The sequence below is a fragment of the Cetorhinus maximus genome, chromosome 8, assembly GCF_964194155.1.
Source record: "Cetorhinus maximus chromosome 8, sCetMax3.hap1.1, whole genome shotgun sequence".
Lineage (NCBI taxonomy): Eukaryota > Metazoa > Chordata > Chondrichthyes > Lamniformes > Cetorhinidae > Cetorhinus > Cetorhinus maximus.
The window spans coordinates 116,517,094-116,538,778 of record NC_135886.1 but is presented as its reverse complement, the minus strand read 5'-3'; positions in this window follow the sequence as shown (position 1 = coordinate 116,538,778).

Sequence of the window (21,685 nt, the reverse complement as noted above, 5' to 3'; positions counted from 1 at the left end):
TGCCTGTGAAATTGAACTCGAGCAAGCCCTTAAGGCCTTCAGGAGAAGAAGATGGGGAAAAAACAGTGCAGGAGCAAAGAATCAACTCCTTGATGAAATAAATGAAGGTAATTTAACAAGAAGATTTTGTTCTTACTTTTTGGGTTTTTAGTAATAAAAATAAGGAGAATGTCCAGTAGCATGGAAGTAAGAAACATTAACATTGTACACTAAAAAAATTAGCAATGCTTATTATTATAGTTTGTGCCACAGATCAATTTGGCCACAGGATTAAAGGATGTGCCAGGATTCACCTTTAATTGCCTTTAATTCCAATTCTACACTTTAATTAAACATTTCAACACAATGCAATTAAATATTAAATAAAAGAATGTTTGAATTTTTTTTTCTCTGGCAAGTGACAATGATGTCATTTCTGTACCACTGTGCAGGGAGCTGAAGCAATCATTTTGGGCTACTTGACTGAGTTTGCCTTTTAATCCCTCGGAGGAAGCCTCCAAAATCTTTTCACTCAGTGGGCAGGAAAGTATTTTCCAGCTGAGCTCCGACATGCTAGTAGAAAATAATGGAGTCAGAAGTACATCACAAATCTTACAGTTTACCTATCAACCATGGAAGGATGTTTTCCTTCAGTGACGAGCATCTCTGTGTACTGAATATCTGTGGGAGAGAATAAAAATAAACAAGATGGTAAACAGAAACACTGAACAGAATAGGAAAAAACAATTATTTATAGCAAATACTGGAAACTACAAGTTGGGAATGATTAGATGCAATGCAACATCCTGTGACAAGCCTCATGAATTTATACATACTAATCTGGCGTAACACAATTTGCTGCCCAAATGTCACAATTACAAGAACAAAAACTTGTATTTATACTTGTATTTTAACGTGGTAAAACATCCCAAGGTACTTCCCAGGAGCATTGTCATACAAAATCTGACACCAAGCCACAAGTCTAGAGTTAACAAAGGGATGGATGAGGGTTTCATTAGAGGATTAGCTGATGCAGGGACAGAGTCAGGCAATATCATGGACCTTAGTGATGGCGTGAATATGTGTTCAGAAGCTCCTCTCAGAGTCAAATATAACATCGAGCTTGTGAACATTCTGGCCCAACATCAGACAGGAGAGGGATCGAGTCAGTGGCTAGGAACCAAGTTTGTGTAGGGGACTGAAGACAACTGTTTAGGTTTTCCCAATATTTAGTTGGAGGAAATTTCTGCTCACCCAATCATAAATGCCAAATAAGCAGTTTGACAATTTAGAGATAGTGGAGGAGTTAAGAGAGATGATGGTCAGGTAGAACTGACTGCCATAGAATAAACACATCATGACTTATATACTGGACAGTGACCTACATAATTCACTGCTTTTGTTCACACACCAGCTGCACATTGAGGGAGTACAATCCCTTTAAGTTCAAATACTTAGACAGAGTTGACATGAGGTGAATGCAAAGCAATGTGCGCGCAGTCAATGGCACCCTGCACTGAGTCTGCAATCCTTACAGACCCTTATGCTGAAACTATTTGCTACTCTAGGGAATGGAGTGGCCTCCTCATGCATAGGGAGCCTCAGTGACCTCCCCAATATAGCAGTATACTACAGACTGATAGATATTGTTTTCCTCTCCAGCAGGAGATGCAGGAGTCAGACACAGAGGTTCAGAGCCGCAATTACCTTGACAGCTACAAATGATGAGGTCTTGGCCCTGCCTTGAGTTGTGGTTGTGGCTGCATCAGATGGCAGATTTCAGTGATGACTTTTGTTATTAAACACAGACAACTCAAGCATTGGCCACTGCCTAGTTCAAGGAGGAGAATTGCTCCCTAAGCACCTTCATTGGATATGGCTTCCGGCTCCTCATCCTCCTCCTCCTCACTCTTCTGGCAGCTTGGTCTCTGCATGACCTCACTTCATTCTCCCAGTCATGGTCAATGCTAAGAAGAAGGTGTATTACCACACCCATATCTGGGAGAAACTTTGTCCAGAGGTCCTTAAGTAAGCAAAATTATATTTCTGCACCTGCCACATCATTCCCAGAAGACTATTGAATCATCAGTCAACTGCAGAAAACACCCAAAATGTGTAGGATTGCACAGCCAGAAGAAATAAAACAGCAACTAACCTCTTAGTAGTTGATGATCCCCTTAAATATAGTGCCAGAGGGGAAGGGACAGTGGGACATTGCTCATACTGTTCAAAGTCATGTTCAGCTTTGCAAGGTTAAGGGACAATGAAGGCCAGTGTATGGAGCTCCAAAAAGGCAGAACTGACATGAACTCAGCATTACTGGCTGTTTGAGATGATGATCTGCTTGCTCTGCATGCTGCCAGGAGACATTAGATGCCAGCAGAGAAACACCGATGGCATCCAGTGCACTTCATAGCAGCACAAAAAACAAGAGCTGCAGAGCCCAATTTCACCCCCATTCTCTGATTATTTATCTCACTACAGTTTGTGGGATTGTGCTTTGTGCAAATCAGTTGCCAAATTTTCCTACATCGTCAGAGTGATTCCACTTCAACATGCTTCATTGGCTGTGAGGCACTTTGGGACATCCCAAGGTCATGAAAAATTAGTTCCTTCGTTCTTTTCCTTTTATGCTAATATTTTGCTGTCAGTACACATATTGACTGGCATTGATCTCTGATTTCTCAGCAGCTTTGGAAGGATGTGGCTGAACACATAAATGTCACCAGCATTGTTCCAAGGATCTGACGTCAATGTAGGGAAAAGAACAGAAAAATTTACAGAGCGATGGGGAAAGGCAGGGGAGTAGCACCAGATGGATTACTCTTGCAAAGAACAAATTCAGGAAGCATTTTTTCACACAAAAGGTGGTTGAAATCTGAAACACTCTTCTCAAAAAGGCTATAGGTCCTGTATTACAGGAAGACACCCACCTGTCCAGACTGTGGAATCATTTCTTGAGGAATGGTCTGCTTGACTGGGTGTCTAGTCAACCTATGAATCTGATTGTCATGCAGTTCAGCTGCTGAGCATGGAAGAATGATGAGCCAAGAATGAAGGGGGTGGCCCTTGTCTACTAGTAGCCTGTTACTCACTTACCCAGTATCCTCGCTTACTATGCAAGGTCAAAGAATGAGGGATTGCAAGAATGGGACAATATAAAAGCAATAATGACAGCTGGAAGGAAACAGGGCACAGATCTGCATGATGCACTGATAATTGCACATTAATGGGGTGGAAGCCATTGCTATTCTGATCCTAAAGGGTGAAATGTATCCACTCAGCATCCTGGAGTCAGAGGAATCTTACAATTTGAGCAAATCAAAAGGTACTATCATGCTGCTTCCACATGCCCTTGGGGAATCTGATAAAAGCGATTGTTCTTACAAAGATGCAAGCATGAACCACAGACTGACTGATATTGCAACATGCCCTGTGGCAGCCTGGAAGGATTCAAAGGGAAAGAAGTTGAGGGCTGCAATGACCTTGAATACAAGGAAAAAATAGCTCTGGAAATTGTAATGTTAGCCTTTATCTCAAGGGTGAATATAAAATTGAGAAATTAATGCTTCAGTGGTACACATGTTGACATAACCTCCCATGTGGAGCACTCAGGAAAGCTGTACTGGCCTTTGAGTAGGTGCTATGCAGATTCACCAGAATACTACCAGGGCTTAAGAGACTTAATTATGATTCCAGATTGCATAAACTTGATTTGCATTCCCTTGAATTTAAAATGTTGAGGGATGGCATAATCGAGGTGGTTAGTATAATAAAAAGACTTGGCAGGGTAGACAAACTATTTGCTCATGTAGGCGAATCCAGAACAAGGGAACATAATATGAAAATTAGAGTGAGGTAATTTAGGGGTGAATTCAGGAAGTGTTTTTTCATACAAACAAAAAGTGGCTGTAATCGAGAACGCTCTTCCCCAAAAGCCTGTGGATTCTTGGAAATTAAAATTTTAAAGATTGAGTTCAATGGATTTTTGTTAATTAAGACTGTTATGGGATTTGGAACAAAGTTGGACAAATGCAGTTAAGTTACAGACTAGTCATGATCTAATTAAATGGTGGATTAGGCCCACATTAGGTTGAATGATTTACTCCTGTTCCTATTTATAGGACTCCATGATGAAAATGTTGATGCACAAAGGGACTTGGTGAAAGCAAGCATGCAGGTACAGCAAGCAGTTGAGAAGGCAAATGGCATGTTGGCCTTCATTGCGAGAGGACTTGAGTACAGGAGCAAAGATGTCTTACTGCAGCTGTACAGGGCCTGGAGTGCTGTGTGCAGTTTTGGTCTCCTTATCTAAGAAAGGATGTACTTGCCATAGAGGGAGTGCAGTGAAGGTTCACCAGAGTGATTCCTGAGATGGCAGGATTGTCATGTGAGGAGAGATTGGGTCAACTCGGCCTGTATTAACTGGAGTTTAGAAGAATGAGAGGGGATCTCATTGAAACATATAAAATTCTGACAGGGATGGAGCGACTGGATGCAGGGATGATGTTTCCTCTGGATGGGGCAGTCTAGAATAAGGAGTCACAGTCTCAGGTGTGGCCATTTAGGACTTCGATGAGGAGAAACATCTTCACTCAGAGGGTGGTGAACCTATGGAATTTGCTACCACAGAAGGCTGTGGAGGCCAAGCCACTGAATATATTTAAGAAGGAAATAGATAGGTTTCTAGACTCTAAAGACTTCAAGGGGATGGGGAGAGAGCAGAAGTATGGCATTGAGATAGAGGATCAGCCATGATCATGTTGAATGGCAGAGCAGGCTCAAAGGGCCAAATAACCTACTCCTGCTCCTATTTTCTGTTTCTATGTTTGCATGAAAAATACAGAATTGCCATGAATCCTTGAGAATATTATGTAGGCACTAAATGCACCTTAAAATTGTCTAAGTATTTACAAAACACTCTCCAATATAAGTAAAAGGTCTAAACATTCCAACATTTTACATGACATCATCTCAATCCTTTTAAATATTGCTAAAAGTGGCATCCTCCCAACTTGTACCTCTTTGAGGGCAGGTTGAAGAACTATCAATAACAATATAGGTATAAACTAAAATGACAATTGAGTCCTAAAACTAGCATTGGACAAATTTATTAGGTGCCCATCTTTTTGAACGAGAGTACTATCTGCTTATTTTATTTTCCTTTGTTCTTGCATTTGTTGCCCATCCCTAATTGCCCTTGAACTGCCATTTCAGAAGTCAACCACATTTCTGGGAGTCTGGGGTCACATGTAGACCAGACCAGGTGAGGATTGCAGATTTCCTTCCCTAAAGGGCATTAGTGAACTAGATGGGTTTTCAATGATAGTTGTCATGCTCAACATTACATTGCAGATTTTTTTTGACTGAATTTAAATTCTATCAGATTCCTTGATGGGATTTGAACCCTTGTCCCCAGAGCATTAGCCTGGGTCTCTGGATTACTAGTCCAGTGACATTACTACTATGCCACATCTCCCCTACAAATAAGGGTACATTTGAAAATCAGATGGGTATTGGGTATGAAATCAGCGCAAAGTTCTTTTTTAATTGTTCGATCATCCAATTCATGTCAGTAAATGGATCAGTGGATGGATGAAAATCATGCAGAAAAATAAGAGCCAGGAATTTCCTTGGGCCTTTCCCATAGAAACATAGAAAATAGGAGCAGGAATAGGCCATTCAGCCCTTTGAGCCTGCTCCGCCATTCATCATGATCGTGGATGATCATCCAACTCAATAGCCTGCTCCAGCTTTCTCCCCATATCCTTTGATCCCTTTCACCTCAAGAGCTATATCTAACTCCTTCTTGAAAACATACAATGTTTTGGCCTCAACTACTTTGTGGTAACGAATTCCACAGGCTCATCACTCTCTGGGTGAAGAAATTTCTCCTCATCTCAGTCTTAAGTGGTCTATCCCATATCCTTAGACTGTGACCCCTGGTCCGAACTCCCCCGATCGGGAACATCCTTCCTGCATCTACCCTGTCTAGTCCTGTTAGAATTTTATAGGTTTCTATGAGATCGCCCCTCATTCTTCTGAACTCTAGCAAATATAATCCTAACCAACTCAATCTCTCCTCATACGTCAGTCCCGCCATCCCAGGAATCAGTCTGGTAAACCTTCGCTGCACTCTCTATATTAAGAACATCCTTCCTCAGATAAGGAGACCAAAACTGCATACAATATTCCAGGTTTGTTCTCACTAAGGCCCTGTATAATTGCAGTAAGACATCCCTGCTCCTGTACTCAAATCCTCTCGCTATAAAGGCCAATGTACCATTTGCCTTCTTTACCTCCTGCTGCTCCTGCATGCTTACCTTCAGCGACTGGTGTACAAGGACACCCAGGTTTTGTTGTACATTCCCCTCTCTCAATTTCTAGCCATTCAGATAATAATCTGCCTTCCTGTTTTTGCTACCAAAGTGGATAACCTCACATTTATCCACATTATACTGCACCTGCCATGCATTTGCCCACTCACTCAGCTTGTCCAAATCACACTGAAACATCTCTGCATCCTCCTCACAGCTCACCCTCCTACCCAGCTTTGCGTCATCCGTAAATTTGGAGATATTACATTTAGTTCCCTCATCTAAATCATTAATATATATCGTGAATAACTGGGGTCCCAGCACTGATCCCCACGGTTCCCCACTAGTCACTGCCTGCATTTCAGAAAAAGACCTGTTTATTCCTACTCTTTGTTTCCTGCCTGCCAGCCAGTTTTCTATCTATCTCAATACACTACCCCCAATCCCATGTGCTTTAATTTTACACGCTAACCTTTTATGTGGGACTTTGTCAAAAGCCTTCTGAAAGTCCAAATAAACCACATCCACTGGCTCCCCCTCATCAACTCTACTAGTTACATCCTCAAAAAATTCCAGTAAATTTGTCAAGTATGATTTCCCTTTCATAAATCCATGCTGACTCTGTCCGATTCTGCCACAGTTTTCCATGTGCTCAGCTATTAAATCTTTTATAATGGACTCTAGAATTTTCCCCACTACCGACGTCAGGCTGACTGGTCTATAATTCCCTGTTTTCGCTCTACCTCCCTTTTTAAATAGTGGGGTTACATTAGCTACTCTCCAATCTGTAGGAACTGTTCCAGAGTCTACAGAATCTCGGAAGATGACTACCAATGCATCCACTATTTCTAGGGCCACTTCCTTAAGTACTCTGGGATGTTGATTATTCGGCCCTGGGGATTTATCGGCCTTCAATCCCATCAATTTCCCCAACACAATTTCCCTACTAATACTGATTTATTTCAGTTCCTTCCTCTCACTAAACCCTGTGTTCCCCAGCATTTATGGTATGTTATTTGTGTCCTCCTTTTTGAAGATAGAACCAAAATATGTATTTAGTTGGTCAGCCAGTTCTTTGTTCCCCATTTTCCTGACTGTAAGGGACCTACATTTGTCTTCACCAATCTATTTCTCTTCTCATACCTATAGAAACTTTTACAGTCAGTTTTTATGTTCCCGCAAGCTTACTCTCATACTCTATTTTCCCCTTGTTAATCAATCCCTTGGTCCTCCTTTGCTGAATTCTAAACTGCTCCCAATCATCAGGTCTGTTTTTTTTTTAGCTAATTTGTACGCTTCTTCCTTGGATCTAATACTATCTCTAATTTCCCTTGTAACCCATGGTTTGGTCACCTTTCCTGTTTTACTTTAGCGCCAGACAGGAATAAACAATTGTTGCAGTTCACCCATGCGCTCTTTGAATGTTTGCCATTGCCTATTCATCATCATCCCTTTAAGTAACGTTTCCCAATCTATCATAGCCAACTCACGCCTCATACCATCGTAGTTTCCTTTATTAAGATTCAGGACCCTAGTCTCAGAATCAACTATGTCACTCTCCATCTTGATGAAGAATTCTATCATATGGTCGCTCATCCTCAAGGGGCCTCACACAACTAGATTGCCAATTATTCCTTTCTCATTACACAATACCCAGTCTAGGATGGCCTGTTCTTTAGTTGGTTCCTCAACATATTGGTCCAGAAAAACATCCCGTATACACTCCAGGAATTCCTCCTCTACGGTATTGTGACTAATTTGGTTTGCCCAATCCACATGCAGATTAAAGTCACCCATAATTACAGATGTTCCTTTATTGCATGTGTCTCTAATTTCTAGTTTAATGCCATTCCCAACATCACCACAACAGATTGGGGGTCTATATACAACCCCCACTAATGTTTTTTTCCCCTTAGTGTTTCTCAGCTCTAACCATACAGATTCCACATCGTCGGAGCTAATAGCTTTCCTCACTATTGCGTTAATTTCCTCTTTAACCAGCAATGCAACTCCACCGCCTTTTCCTTTTTGTCTGTCCTTCCTAAATACTGAATACCCCTGGATGTTCAGTTCCTATCCCTGGTCACCCTTCAGCCATGTCTCTGTAGTCCCGACTATATCATACCTGTTTACATCTACTTGCGTGGTTAATTCATCCATTTTATTGCGAATGCTCCTCACGTTAAGGCACAAAGCCTTAAGGCTTGTCTTTTAACATTACTTGTCCCGTTCCCACTATTTTTCACTGAGGCCCTGTTTGATTCTTGCCCTTGATTTCTCTGCCTCTCACTTTTCTTATTCCACTTTCTGTCTTTTGTTCTTGTCCTTGATTCCCCCTCCTCTGATTCCTTACATAGATTCCCAACCCCCTGCCATTTTAGTTTAAACCCTCCCCAACCACTCTAGCAAATATTCCCCCTAGGACATCAGTCCCAGTCCTGCCCAGTTTGTACTGGCCCCACCTCCCCCAGCACCAATCCCAATGTCCCAGGAATCTAAAACCCTCCCCCTCACACCATCTCTTCAGCCACGTATTCATCCGATATATCCTGCTATTTCTACTCTGAGTAGCACTGGTGGTAATCTTGAGATCACTACCTTTGAGGTCCTACTTTTCAACTTACTTCCTAACTCCCTATATTCTGCTTTTAGGACCTCATCCCTTTTTTTACCTAAGTCGTTTGTATCAATGTGTACCATGACCACTGGCTGTTCACCCTCCCCCTTCAGAATTTCCTGTAGCCGCTCTGAGACACCTTTGACCCTAGCACCAGGGAGGCAACATACCATCCTGGAGTCTCGTTTGCGGCCACAGAAATGCCTATCTATTCCCCTTACGATTGAATCCCCTATAACTATTGCATTCCCAGGCTTTTTACTCCTCCCCTGTGCAGCAGAGCCAATTGTGGTGCAATGAGTTTGGCTGTTGCTGCTTTCCCCTGAGAGGCCATTCCCCTCAACAGTATCCAAAAGCAGCATATCTGTTTTGCAGGGGAAGAGCCACAGGAGATTCCTGCACTGTCTGCCTAGTCCTCTTGCTCTGTCTGGTGGTCTCCCATTCCCTTTCTTCCTGTGGACTCTTAGCCTGAGGTGTGACCACCTCTCTAAACATGCTATCCATGACACTCTCCACCTCACGGATGCTCCACAGTGTCCCCAGCCACCGCTCCAGTTCCAAAACCCGGGCTTCCAGGAGCTGCAGCTGGAGACACTTCCCGCACACATGCTGGCCCCGGGCACTGGAAATGTTCCCAGCTTCCCACATAGAGCAGGAGGAGCACACCACAGTGAGCTCTCCTGCCATGACTTACCCCTTTAAATTAAATTAAACCTTTTGGAAGATACTTAATATCAAATAATATCAATTACTCTAGGGCCCTTCTTCCCTGCTCCTCATTGTTACAGAATATAGCCCTTACAAACAATGAACCACAAAATAAGACCTTAAAAACTATAAACAATAAAAGTAGTAAATACTTACCCGGCCATACTCACGGTACTCAAAGGATCGTTCCTTCCTCACTGAACTCCCAAAGCAGCATTCCAGTGCAGACTGTGGTGCTGACGGCAGGACATTCTTCCCAGACTGCTTCACAGTGATGCTGACTGCAGGACATTCTTCTCAGGCTGCTTCACCATGATGCTGACTGCAGGACACTCTTCCCATATTCCAGTTCTGGCATCGTATCCTCAATGAAAACTGCTTAAATAGAGAAATGGAATTTGCACCAAAGTTATGGTGGTGCAGAAGGAGCAGCTCCCAGGAAATTCCCAGCCATAGTTGGTTTGAAACATTCACCTTTGTAACTGATGAAAAAAATGCATGAATTGTTGTCAATGTAATGATATATTGATTTGAGTAGGAGAATTTGTGGGTTTTCACTTAACGCCAACAATTCCTGGATCAGTGGTACAATTACAGTTGAACCAGACTGGACAAATCAGACAGTTTGTCATTTATACAGCAATATGTGAAGCTATTTTAAGTCTTAATAAATATAGTTGGGATTCCTTTCTCATTTAACCTTTTACATTGCACTGAAGCAGGCTTTTCATCCCAACTGACCTACATTTGTTTTTAGGTTACAATGAGCCTCCTCCCACCCGATATCAGTTAATCCCATGAACTCTGTAAAACGTTCACCGTAAAAGTTATACACTCCCACCATCAACCTTTGACCAAGGTTCCTGTAAACACTTTCTGGAACAATAATACATATTTGAGATATTTCTAATTTTTGAGAAAAAGATATTCTATTTATGGTACCCTAGAGTTTCATTACTTTCTTCCTCACATTTAACTAGTAATTACCAGTTATATGTGCTGTATTTCTACACTATAAATACAACTAACTCAAACAGGCATTGACAAGTTTAATTGCCCAACAACACCCAAATGAAAAATAAATCACTGTAACTGGTTAAGGGCGTAATTATCAAAGTGTTTGTGGGTCGTTTATACAGTATTGCTCTTTTCTGCAACTTTCATTTGTGTCACATTTCATGTTTCTGACGATAATTTATTGCAGATGTTTGAAATGGCCTTTGGGTTGGGCATATCTGCAGAAAAATGTGTTGCTCATGATATTCAGAGCCATAAACCCAGGAGTTGTCTGCTGTTATTTTACATAAATTATTTGACCCTGTAAAACACTGCTAAAGGATTCAAACCTATCTCAATATTTGCAGTCCTGCACTTCATTTCTTTCAAGCTGTGTTTGTTCAGCTTCAGATTTCTCAATAGCAGTATATGACTTGAATTATTTAAGCAGGGCTGCAAATGATTGTCATTCATCTAGGTAGCTTGGGATTTAAATATATCTGACTGCAACATGATGGGTCAGAATGCAATACAGGGCCTGGCCACTAAAAATTGTAGGTAGCAGTCCATTGGGATGCTGCTCCAATTTGTCACAAGTAGTGACAGACTGTGGTTGCCACCAGCCATAAAATAAATTATTGGGTCTTAATTGTGCCACCATAGCAGAGGCTTGAGGAGTGGTTGATTAATGAAGAATGGAAAAATACCCTTCTTTCCCTATAGTTAATAATTAGCTAACGAAATTACATTCTCAGGAGTTACATTGCAAAGACTTGGGTCCTGAAGTTTCTTTAGTGGGTCAATTATGGTAAAGTTTAACGAGTGACATATTTCCCTACAGCGAGGAGCCGATCAGTCACACTGAGCCAATAATGAATGCTTTGTAAGGGCAATGTGAAAATGATCATATAAGCCCAAAGGCAGACCGAAATACTCCTGGAGCACAGTGATGTAAGGCCTGTTTGGTAGGCATCTCACAATTGATGACACTGTTTGGAGAATAACGCAGGCACTTTATACATTTTATATTCTTTATAAGGTGCATAGATTTCTTTAACAGTATTGAGAAAGTGAATACTCCTGCCCACATGTTTTGCCAGTGAGGAGTGGAGTTCTGCTCAAACATGTAAGGAGATAAGCAAATATTTTTATGCTGACCATCTTCATGTGACTGTAGCTAGGCAGTGTAAATCAGATCGAACTATCTACAACAAAAACAAAAATTGCTGGAAAAACTCAGCAGGTCTGACAGCATCTGTGGAAAGGAAGACAGAGTTAACATTTCGAGTCCGTATGACTCTTCATCAGAACTAAAGAGGAATGCTCCTCTTTAGTTCTGATGAAGAGTCATATGGACTTGAAACGTTAACTCTGTCTTCCTTTCCACAGATGCCGTCAGACCTGCTGAGCTTTTCCAGCAATTTTTGTTTTTGTTTCAGATTTCCAGCATCCGCACTATTTTGCTTTTATCTAACTATCTACAAATCCATTTTCTAGCTGCGGTCCCTCATTTTATATATAAGTATGAGTATGTGCTCAGCTCAATGTTGACAGTAACCGCTTCCCAGGTGCGGGTCAATTTGTGACTTGTTCGCAGGGAATAATATATTTTAGCAACAAAGAAAAGAACTTTACTTTAAAATCATATTTGAGTATGATAATCATGGGTATGATATTGGCTTAGGAATTGTAGAGTAGTGGTTATAGGGTGAGATTAGCAACCTAAGGCAGGATCTTCCGGTCGACAAGCAGGGGCGAGGCCCACTCGCCAATGCGTAAAATGACATGGGGTGACATCGGGCTGGCATCCCAACGTCACCGCGCGTCATTTAGATTGTCAGTTCGGTGGGCGCGCAGCCAGCTCAGCTGCACGCCCGCCAAGCTGTCAACGGCCACTTAAGGCCTTTAAAAAAGTAATTAAGGTAATTATTGGACCTGCCCGTCCAACCTTAAGGCTCGCAGGCAGGCGGGGAGGCCAGGCGGCCTTTAGAAAAAGCATGAAACCTCATCCACTGGCGGGATGAGGCTTCATGAGGGATTTAAAAATGTAAGAATATTTCAAAATGAAAGATATGGACATGTCCCAACTCATGTGACAGTGTCACATGAGGGTACATGGCAGCAAAATTTTTTTCTCAGCTTTATTTAAAGTTTAACATCTGAGCCGACCTCCCTGAGGCAGCACTTAGCCTCAGGGAGATCTGTGCGCTCTTTCGTGTGCATACGTGAAAGAGCGCACTCCTGGCTGAGGGAATTCCCCTCCCCCCCCTGTCCCCTGCACAGGGAGGGCGCAGCGCTTCCTGGCGGACGTCACGCTGGGCGGGCCTTAATTGGCCCGTCAAAATAAAATGGCGGCACCCGCCCGCCCACGCCCACTGCCGCACATTCCCTCCAATGCGGGGGAACGTGTTACCCCTCGAGGTTTTTCAGTTGAAATCTCATCCATGGCCAGCTGTGAAATTGGATTCAATAAATCAATTAGATTCCACACTTCCTACTTTATCTTTGATTACAGATATTTTCATGATATTCAGTTCCAGTTCTGATTAAAAGTCATCAACCTAAAACATTAGCCTCAATATTAACTTGAAGGAGCAGAAGGAACCGGGGGTTGGGTGTCATGGAGAGGCAGATGCAGTTTAACAGAAGAACTTTTTTTTCAGGTCCTGCAGAAGTTAATGGCATTTTTGGAATCTCTTTCCTGGGCACAGCCAGCCAGATTGAAAGGCTAGGTGGATGTAGACTAGGTATAGCCCCACAACACCTGTCTACAGTTCAGGAGCATGGAAAAGAGAGGGAAAGATCAGGGGTGGGGGTGGAACATTGTAGAAATAGTTGGGAGAGGGAAGATATTGAGGAAGGTTGGTAAAGAATCACTGGGGACAACAGTAATTGTGGGAGGAGGGGAGCATGGAGTAGACCCTCTCTCAGGAGTACTAGTCCAGTAACATCACCACTATGCCTCATGTTATTATTGTTATCATTGTGTTATTATAAAACCCACCACCTTCTCATGGTAACTAGATAGAAGCAAAAAATGTGACCTTGGTTAAATCTCCAAAATCCTAAAAACATTTTTTTAAATATATTGTATTGGTAAAGAAACTACATTTTAAGCACCATTTTCTGAAAGAAGTAGAAATAAAATTTAAACAGCTGAAATGAATGCCCAATGTTGTTTATATTGCAGCATTGATAAACTTACAACAAAAACAAATTGCATTATAAAGCACCTTTAATGTAGAAAAACATCCCAAGTCGCTTCACAGGAATGCTTCCAAACAAAATTTGACACCATACCACGTTAGAAGATATTGGGGCAGCTGACCAAAGGCTTGGCCAAAGAGGTAGGTTTTAAGGTGGCTGTTAAAGGAGGCAACAGAATTTGAGAGGCAGAGAGGTTTAGGGAGGTAAATCTAGAGCTTATGGTCTTGGCAGCTGAAGGATCAGCTGCCAATGGTGGAGCAATTAAAATCAAAGATGCTCAAGAGACCAGAATTGGAAGTGTGTAGATATCTCAGAGGGCTGTAGGGCTGGAGGAGATTCTCCTCCTTAGGCAGTTTCTTGGGATCAAGGATGATTTGCTTCCACTCCAGTTTGATGGGTTCTGAAATGGCTGATAAGTCCAATGCATGATCTGCAGACTCTGCCACATATGATGCAGGTGGTGCTTGAAGGGTTGGATAGGTGGATTGTTTGGAGGTTTTTGCACTCCCTCCAATGCCTCAACTTTGCCTCTGCATGCTCCCATTGATGTCTATCAATGTATTTGGTGCCTTTCCAAATACGCCTTCTCCATTTTGGTCAGTAACAAGTAAAAGTTTGCTATCAGTTGGCAGGTATGTCCTCTTCAGGGTTGCTTTGAGGACATTCCTAAAGCATTTCTGCTGTCCACCTGGGAGTCTCCTACCCCAAACTATTTCCATGTAGAGCAATTGCTTCGGCGATCTGGTATCAGGCATACAAATGACATGACCCACACAGCGGGAGCTGGATTTGGGTGATTAGCGCCTCGATGCTAGGCAAGTTGGCTTAGGAGTGGATGTTGCTGTTGGACTGCCTTTCTTGCCACCAGATTTTCAGGATCTTATGAAGTCATTGCTGGTGGTACTTCTCCAGTGCTTTGAGGTGCCGGCTGTAGGTTATCCAAGTCTATGAAGCATATAGGAGTGCGGGGATCACTGCCCCCCATGTAAACCATGACTCAGGTTTGAGATCCTAATCCTCAAATACTCTTTTCCTCAGTCAGTTGAAGGCTGTGCTGGCATTTAGGAAGCAAGGAGGTTACAGAGATAGGGAGAGGCAAGGTCATATAGGGATTTGAAAATAAGGTTATAATTTTAAAAGTGAGGCATTGCTTAACCAAGAGATAGTTCAGTTAACACAGGAAAAATGAGTCAGTGGAACTTGCTGTGAGTTTGGACACAAGCAGTAGAGTTTTAGGTGACTTCAAGTTTCCAGAGAGATAAACGTGGGAGGCCTGCAAGGAGCGCATCGAAATAATCATGTCTATTCTCTCCTCACCTTCAGAGAGAGGCAGAGAGAGGAGTGGACCTGCAGGTGATACACAGCTAGGGGAGGATAAATACAACCTGAGGAGTGAGGCCTACACCACTTACCTTCAAAGAGAGGCAGAGAGAGGAGCGAACCTGGGGGAGATGCACAGACGGGTGTGAATAAATACAGCTCAAGGAGTGAGGATTATGCCCCTTACCTTCGGAGAGAGGCAGAGAGATCCATCAGTGCTCTGAATTTGAAAAAAAAGTGAACAGTAAGATCACAGGAAAATCATGGGCAACATTTTCCCCCCCGTCGGAGGGGTGTGCAGGAGCAGGCGCGGGCAGGCGGGTTCCCGATCAGCGCCCTGGGTCAGGGATGCGCTGCCATTTTACATGGGCGGGCCAATTAAGGCTGTAAATGATGCGAGATGACGTCGAGATGCACACCTGATGTCACCCCGCGTCATTTTATGCGTCAGCAAGCGAGCCCCACCCCCGCTCGCCGAACAGAAGATTCTGCCTCATAAGGTGATTGGCTGGTGAGTATTGCTACTTAGGGACTGAGTCTAAACCACTAAGAATTAAAAAAACATTAATAATATTAATTATTACTAACAAGTGAGTAGCTGGTAAGTCTCATCTTTTATTCTTAAGTAAGGTTTATTACCACTAGTAAGGTATATTAAGTATAGGTAGCGTTTATCAATTTTGCTAAGGTTTATTAATAGTAGTAAGTTTTTTTGTTTTAGTATCGCTTTGCTAACATCGGTAAGGCTTAATACCAGTAATAAGTTTTAATCGCAGTCACAAGGTTATCAGCTAATAAATAGAGAAATGGCAGGGCTGCTCCAACCTTGAGAGTGCCCATCCTGTGCTGTGCAAGGACTCCAGGACACCTCCCATGTCCTGGATAACCATCTGTGCAGGAATTGCATCAGTTGCAGCAGCTCGAGCTGTGGGTTGTGGAGCTTGAGCAGCAGCTGGCGCCACTGCAGAACATCCGTGAGGCTGAGAGTTACATGGATAGCATATTTATAGATGTGATCACCCTGCAGCTTAAGAATATTCAGGGAGAGAGGGAAGGAGTGACCACCAGATGGTCAAAAAGGAACAGGCAGTTAGAGCAGGAATCCCCTGCGTGCATCATACTTTCCAACCAGTACTCAGTTCTGAATACTGATGAAGAGTACTAGTTCATCTGTGGAGTGCAGCCAGACCCAAGCCCATGGCGCTACAGGTGGCTCAGATGTATGGGGTGGGTCGAGGGGCACAAGGAAGTCTGGAAGAGCAATAGTGATGGGTGATTCCATAGTTAGGGGAATAGATGAGCATCTCTGTGGCCGCAGACATGAATCAAGGATGTTGTGTTGCCTCCCTTGTCATGGGGAAGAGGGTAGAGGAAGCCATTTTTAAAATCAGGTTATGGGCTTCCCTACAAACCAATGAATTTCACAGGCAGACAGCAGAGATTCTATGTAGTCAACAAAGAGAAAAGGTTGATGGGCTTTGGGAGCTACCACAGCCAGATATGGGAGGGAGATGGTCACTAGTCAAAGAGATGTATCCTGCAGCCATCTAAGGACTGCAGGAGATTTATCCTGATATGGCAGGGGGGAGGAGAATTATTGGAACAGGCTTTACTGCTGATGGTGTATTTAAGAAGCTCTCCAAAAACTGAAGAAAGCACCTGAGATGGTCACTCAAAGTTACTGCTCGGCAAAGTGGGGATACAGGAACTCATTAGAAGCTGGGAGCTACTATGGACTGTTTACTCTAAGGACTGCAATTCTGCAGAGTGTGCAATGAATGATAAGTATAAAAGGGGAATGTTCCTCTCTATAGTTTAAAGTATAAGTTGCCTACAAAAACAAAATAGTGTTTAGTCAATATTGTTTTTAGTCACTTATTACAGTAAAAGTTTTAAAACATGAAATCTTGATGTGTCATTCTTTCAGCTATTAATTGTAAAATTGTTTGAATTTCTTTTTGAAAGTTATCGGTCTCTACAAGGAGCGTAACAAATGCTTGATCATAGCCCACATCAAATAGCTGTGCTCTGTACTTACTCCAACCTACAGAAAGGTTTGAATAAAGGATATTTAGAAAGTAGCTATTTATATAGTCAAATATCATTTTTACAAACACAAGAGGACAAACAATGATGTGCTAATAGTTTAACCATCCTAATAATTACAGGTAGAACTTTGCATTCTTTATATTGTGTGCTTTTTATGGTGTTTAAACTAGTTGTATATTTCAAAAGATATTTGTTATAGAGTTGATTTTCAAGGCAACTTTTCTTGGTGGAAACATTGAACTTTATTTATAAGACAGCAGCAGCAGCCACATGTGTGCATCTAACTCGAAAACTGAAGGAGAACTCTTTCCTAGAGGTTCCCCATGCTGCTAACTCATTGGTTTACATGGGTCATGTGATCTTACAACACAGGATTATTCTTAAAGCTACAGTCCTATGTTTATCAAAACTATAATTACTACATTCCTCCCCCTTTAACTTTTCTGCACCTTTTGTGTTTACAATGATATTTATCTCATGAAATTACAATATGTACACAGGTCATGAAATTACAAGTTAAGTCTTTCAGGTGGTTTCCTGATTCATGTGAAACGTTGTAGCTCCATGATGTCTGATTCTTTGGCAGGAACCACATTCTCTGGAACTGCGTTCACATCAGGTACCTCATTAGGCACAGGTAGTTCAGTGTCGTCCACTCCAACAGAGACACCAGGCATGTCTATTCTTGGTTGAGCAACTTCAACAGGAACCACAGGTTCAGCAATGGTTGCAGGTGGAATATCATTCTGTTGGGGTATCTCCCTTCATCTTAAATTATCCAGATGCTTTTGGGTGACCCGGCCCTCCACTTCCACATGGTATGACAGTAGTCTGGTCACAGAACTTACTTTCCTAGGTAACCACTTCGGTCCTCCACCAAAGTTCATTACATATACTGCTTCTCCAATAGTAAATTGTCACTCATGACTATGCAAATCATGAATTGCTTTTTGGCTCCCTTGACTTTTCTCCACCTTCCTCTCCAAATTGGGAAGTATCAGGCTTAATTTTGTTCGAAGACAGCGTCTCATCGGTAACTCTGCAGGTGTTGCACCTGTCGTAGTGTGTGGTGGGGGTTGTTCTGAAATAGGAAACGAGCAAGTTTAGTTTCCAAAGATCCACCTGTTAACTTTTTCGTTCCCGCCTTAAAAGTTTGTACATTTTCTTTCTGCCAGTCCGTTAGATAACGGATGGTATGGTGCAGTCTTCACGTGGTTGATACCATTTAGGCTGACAAATCTTTGAAGTTCAGCGCTAGTAAATGCAGTACCATTATCTGAGACGATCACTTCTGGCAGTCGGTGGATAGAAAAGCTTTGGCGTAGTTTTTCTATAGTAGGGGCTGACGTTGGCAACTTAACCTCATAAACCTCTAACCACTTGGAGTGAACATCTATAATCAGTAGAAACATGGTTCCAAGAAAAGGACTGACGTAATCTATGTGCAATCTAACCCAGGGTCTACCAGGACACTCACCTGGGTGTAATGGGGCTGCCACCAGCAACTTTTGTAGCTGTTGGCATTGCACACAGTGTTTAACTACCCTCTCAATATTGCTGTCTATCCCCTGTCACCAAAGACAACTTCGCACTATCATCTTTGCTCTTGAGGTTCCTGAATGTGACCAATGGAACTCTACTAAGAGTGGTTCCCTTTCTTGTGAAGAAACTAATGTTCGTGCTCCCCATAATTGAATACTATCTTGGCTGCTCATTCATTCTCTTCAGTTGAAAAATGGCTTCAATTCATCAGAGACTGGTTCCTAGGACCATCCATGTAACACTTGGTCTCTCACTCGAGACAGGACTGGATCATGATTCATCCAGTTTCTTATCTGCCTGGCACAGACTGGTGAGGAATCCAGGAAATTCATCACTAATATGAGCTCTTGGGGAGCTGAGACATGGTCATTGTTCTCTTGTAAAGGAGGGCACCTTAGGGCATCTACATTGGCTATATGAATCCCTGGTCTACGCACAAAGTTGTATTCATATGCTGCTAAAATTAGGGCCCATCTTTGAAGTCATGCAGAAGCTATGGGAGTTATTGCCTTTTCCTCACTAAACAAACTCCAAAGTGCTTTGTGGTCTGATACAATCATGAAGTGTCACCCATGCACGCATTGGTGGAATTTTTTACACCAAAATAATCGAAAGACCTTCCTTTTCAACCTAAGAATATCATTTTTCAGCTGTGGTAAGTGTCCTGAACACAGCCTATTAGCCTCTCTGTACCATCGTCCATCTTGTGAGATAGCATCACCCCCACTCCATAGGGGGACGCCACGCAGGTTAGCACCAATTGCTTTGTCGAGTCATAGTGTACTAACAAATTTGAAATGTGCAAGAGCTGTTTTACTTTCATGAAGGCTTCTTCTTGGGGTGACTTCCAAACCCAACTCTGGTTTTTCTTTAGCAGTGAATGTAGAGGGGCTAGAACCATTGATAAATTTGGTAGAATTCAGCCATAATAATTTACCATCTCTAAAAATGATTTAAGTTCAGAGACGTTCTTAGGTGCAGGTGCCTTTCTAATTGCTTTAACCTTCTCTTCAACAGGGTGTAACCCTTGGGCATCTACCCGGTGGCCCAAATGAATGACTTCATTTGCCTGAAAAGTGCATTTTTCCTTCTCCTGCTTCTAAGCATCATTTCAGGACTTTCTCTTGTTTAGCCAAGTGTTCCTTTTCCGTGAATCCAGTTATTAGTACATCATCCAGGTGGACCACAACTTCAGGTAGACCTTGTAGCAAAGTCTCCATCGTCCTCTGAAAAATGGCACAGGTCGACGAAACACCGAAGAGCAGGCGTGTGTATTGATATAGCCCTTTGTGGGTGTTTATGGTCACAAATTCTCAGGAGGCATCATCGAGCTCCAGTTGCTGACATGCGTGACTCACATCAAGCTTTGTATACGTTGTCCCTCCTGCTAGTTTGGGATAGAGATGTTCAATGTTGGGAATAGGGTTCCTGTCCAGTTTGGCTGCTTTGTTGATTGTTAGTTTGTAGCCCCTACAGATCTGGACAATCTGATCTGGTTTTAGGACAGGGACTAAGGGTGCTGCCACTCTGAGAACTGAACCGCTTTTATGGCACCCAACATCTCTAGCCGGTTCAACTCAGTGTTAACCTTCTCTCTCAGGGCATATGTCACCGGGCATGCTTTCAAGAAGCGAGGAGTTACTTCTGGGTCCACGTAAATCTTGGCCTATAGGCTTTGGATTTTTCCCAGTTCATCCTTGAAGACGGTATCATTTTTTTTAGCAGCTCTGGCAGTCCTCCTGCTTGCAACTGGAAGATTGCAGACTTAATTTTAATTTCAGCTTAATTTAATCTAGTTCAACCAACCATACCCTTGGTCCTGCACCTTCTACCACCATCATTGGTAGCTGTGCTGTTTGGTGTCTATAATAAACAGTTACTCTGGTGATACCTTTTACCTCGATTTCTTCGCCTGTGTACGTTTTCAACTTGGCAGATGTTTGTTCCAAATTTAATTGTTGAGCACCTTTATTTAAATACCTGAAAGTGTGTTCTTCTATTACAGTGGTAGAAGCACCAGTATCTTCCTCCGTTTTTAAGGGTTTACCATTCACTTGCAATGTGACAGTAATTGGCTCTGTCTTCCCAACTTTCATGTTGAATAAGGAATAAACGTCAGAATTGGTTGTTTCTGGCTCTTCCACACTATAGACTTCATTGGACTTCGCTTGTTGCCTGGAAACCTGTTTTAATCTCGCTTTACAATGTTTCCATATGTGCCCACTTTTGTGACAAAAATAACACTCTTTTAAATTGCCAGTCGTTAGGAGAATGACTATTTCCCTGTCGATAAAAATTCGTTTTTAAATTTGCTGCTAAGCTGTTTCCTCTAAATTTTTGGTTAGCGGGGCTGTTTCCTGCTTCGCGGCAGAGTCCTAGCTTTTTGCGCCACTTTCGACTGATCGTTCCCACCCAACTAAGAAAATGGCGCCGTTTTGCACACCTTGAATCACTTGTGAATCTCTTACAGTGCTTTGCATCGTAAGCGCTATTTCTAAAGCTTTCTTAAAATCAAGATCCACTTCAGCAATCTTGGCTGAATAGCATCCTCTTGCACGCCACAGACCAAATGATCTCAGAGCATGTCATTCAGGGTTTCACCAAAATCACAATATTCCATTAGTTGTTTTAATTTTGCCGTATAGGTGGCAATGGTCTCCCCCATGGGCTCTATTCCATGAATTGAACCTGAACCTCTGCATTGTGACTGAGGGCTTGGGTTGGAAGTGTCCCTTAACGAAGTCTGCTAATTCACTGGAGGTCTTTGAATCTGGGGCACTGGGGGTCACCAAGCTTCAAATTCACAGCGAGTAGTTAGGGTTTGGAATGCACTGCCTGGAAGTGTGGTGGAAGCAGATTCAATTGAGGCATTCAAGAGGGCATTGGATGATTATCTAAATAGAAACAATGTGCAGTGTCATGGGGAAAAGGCAGGAGATTGGTACTAGGT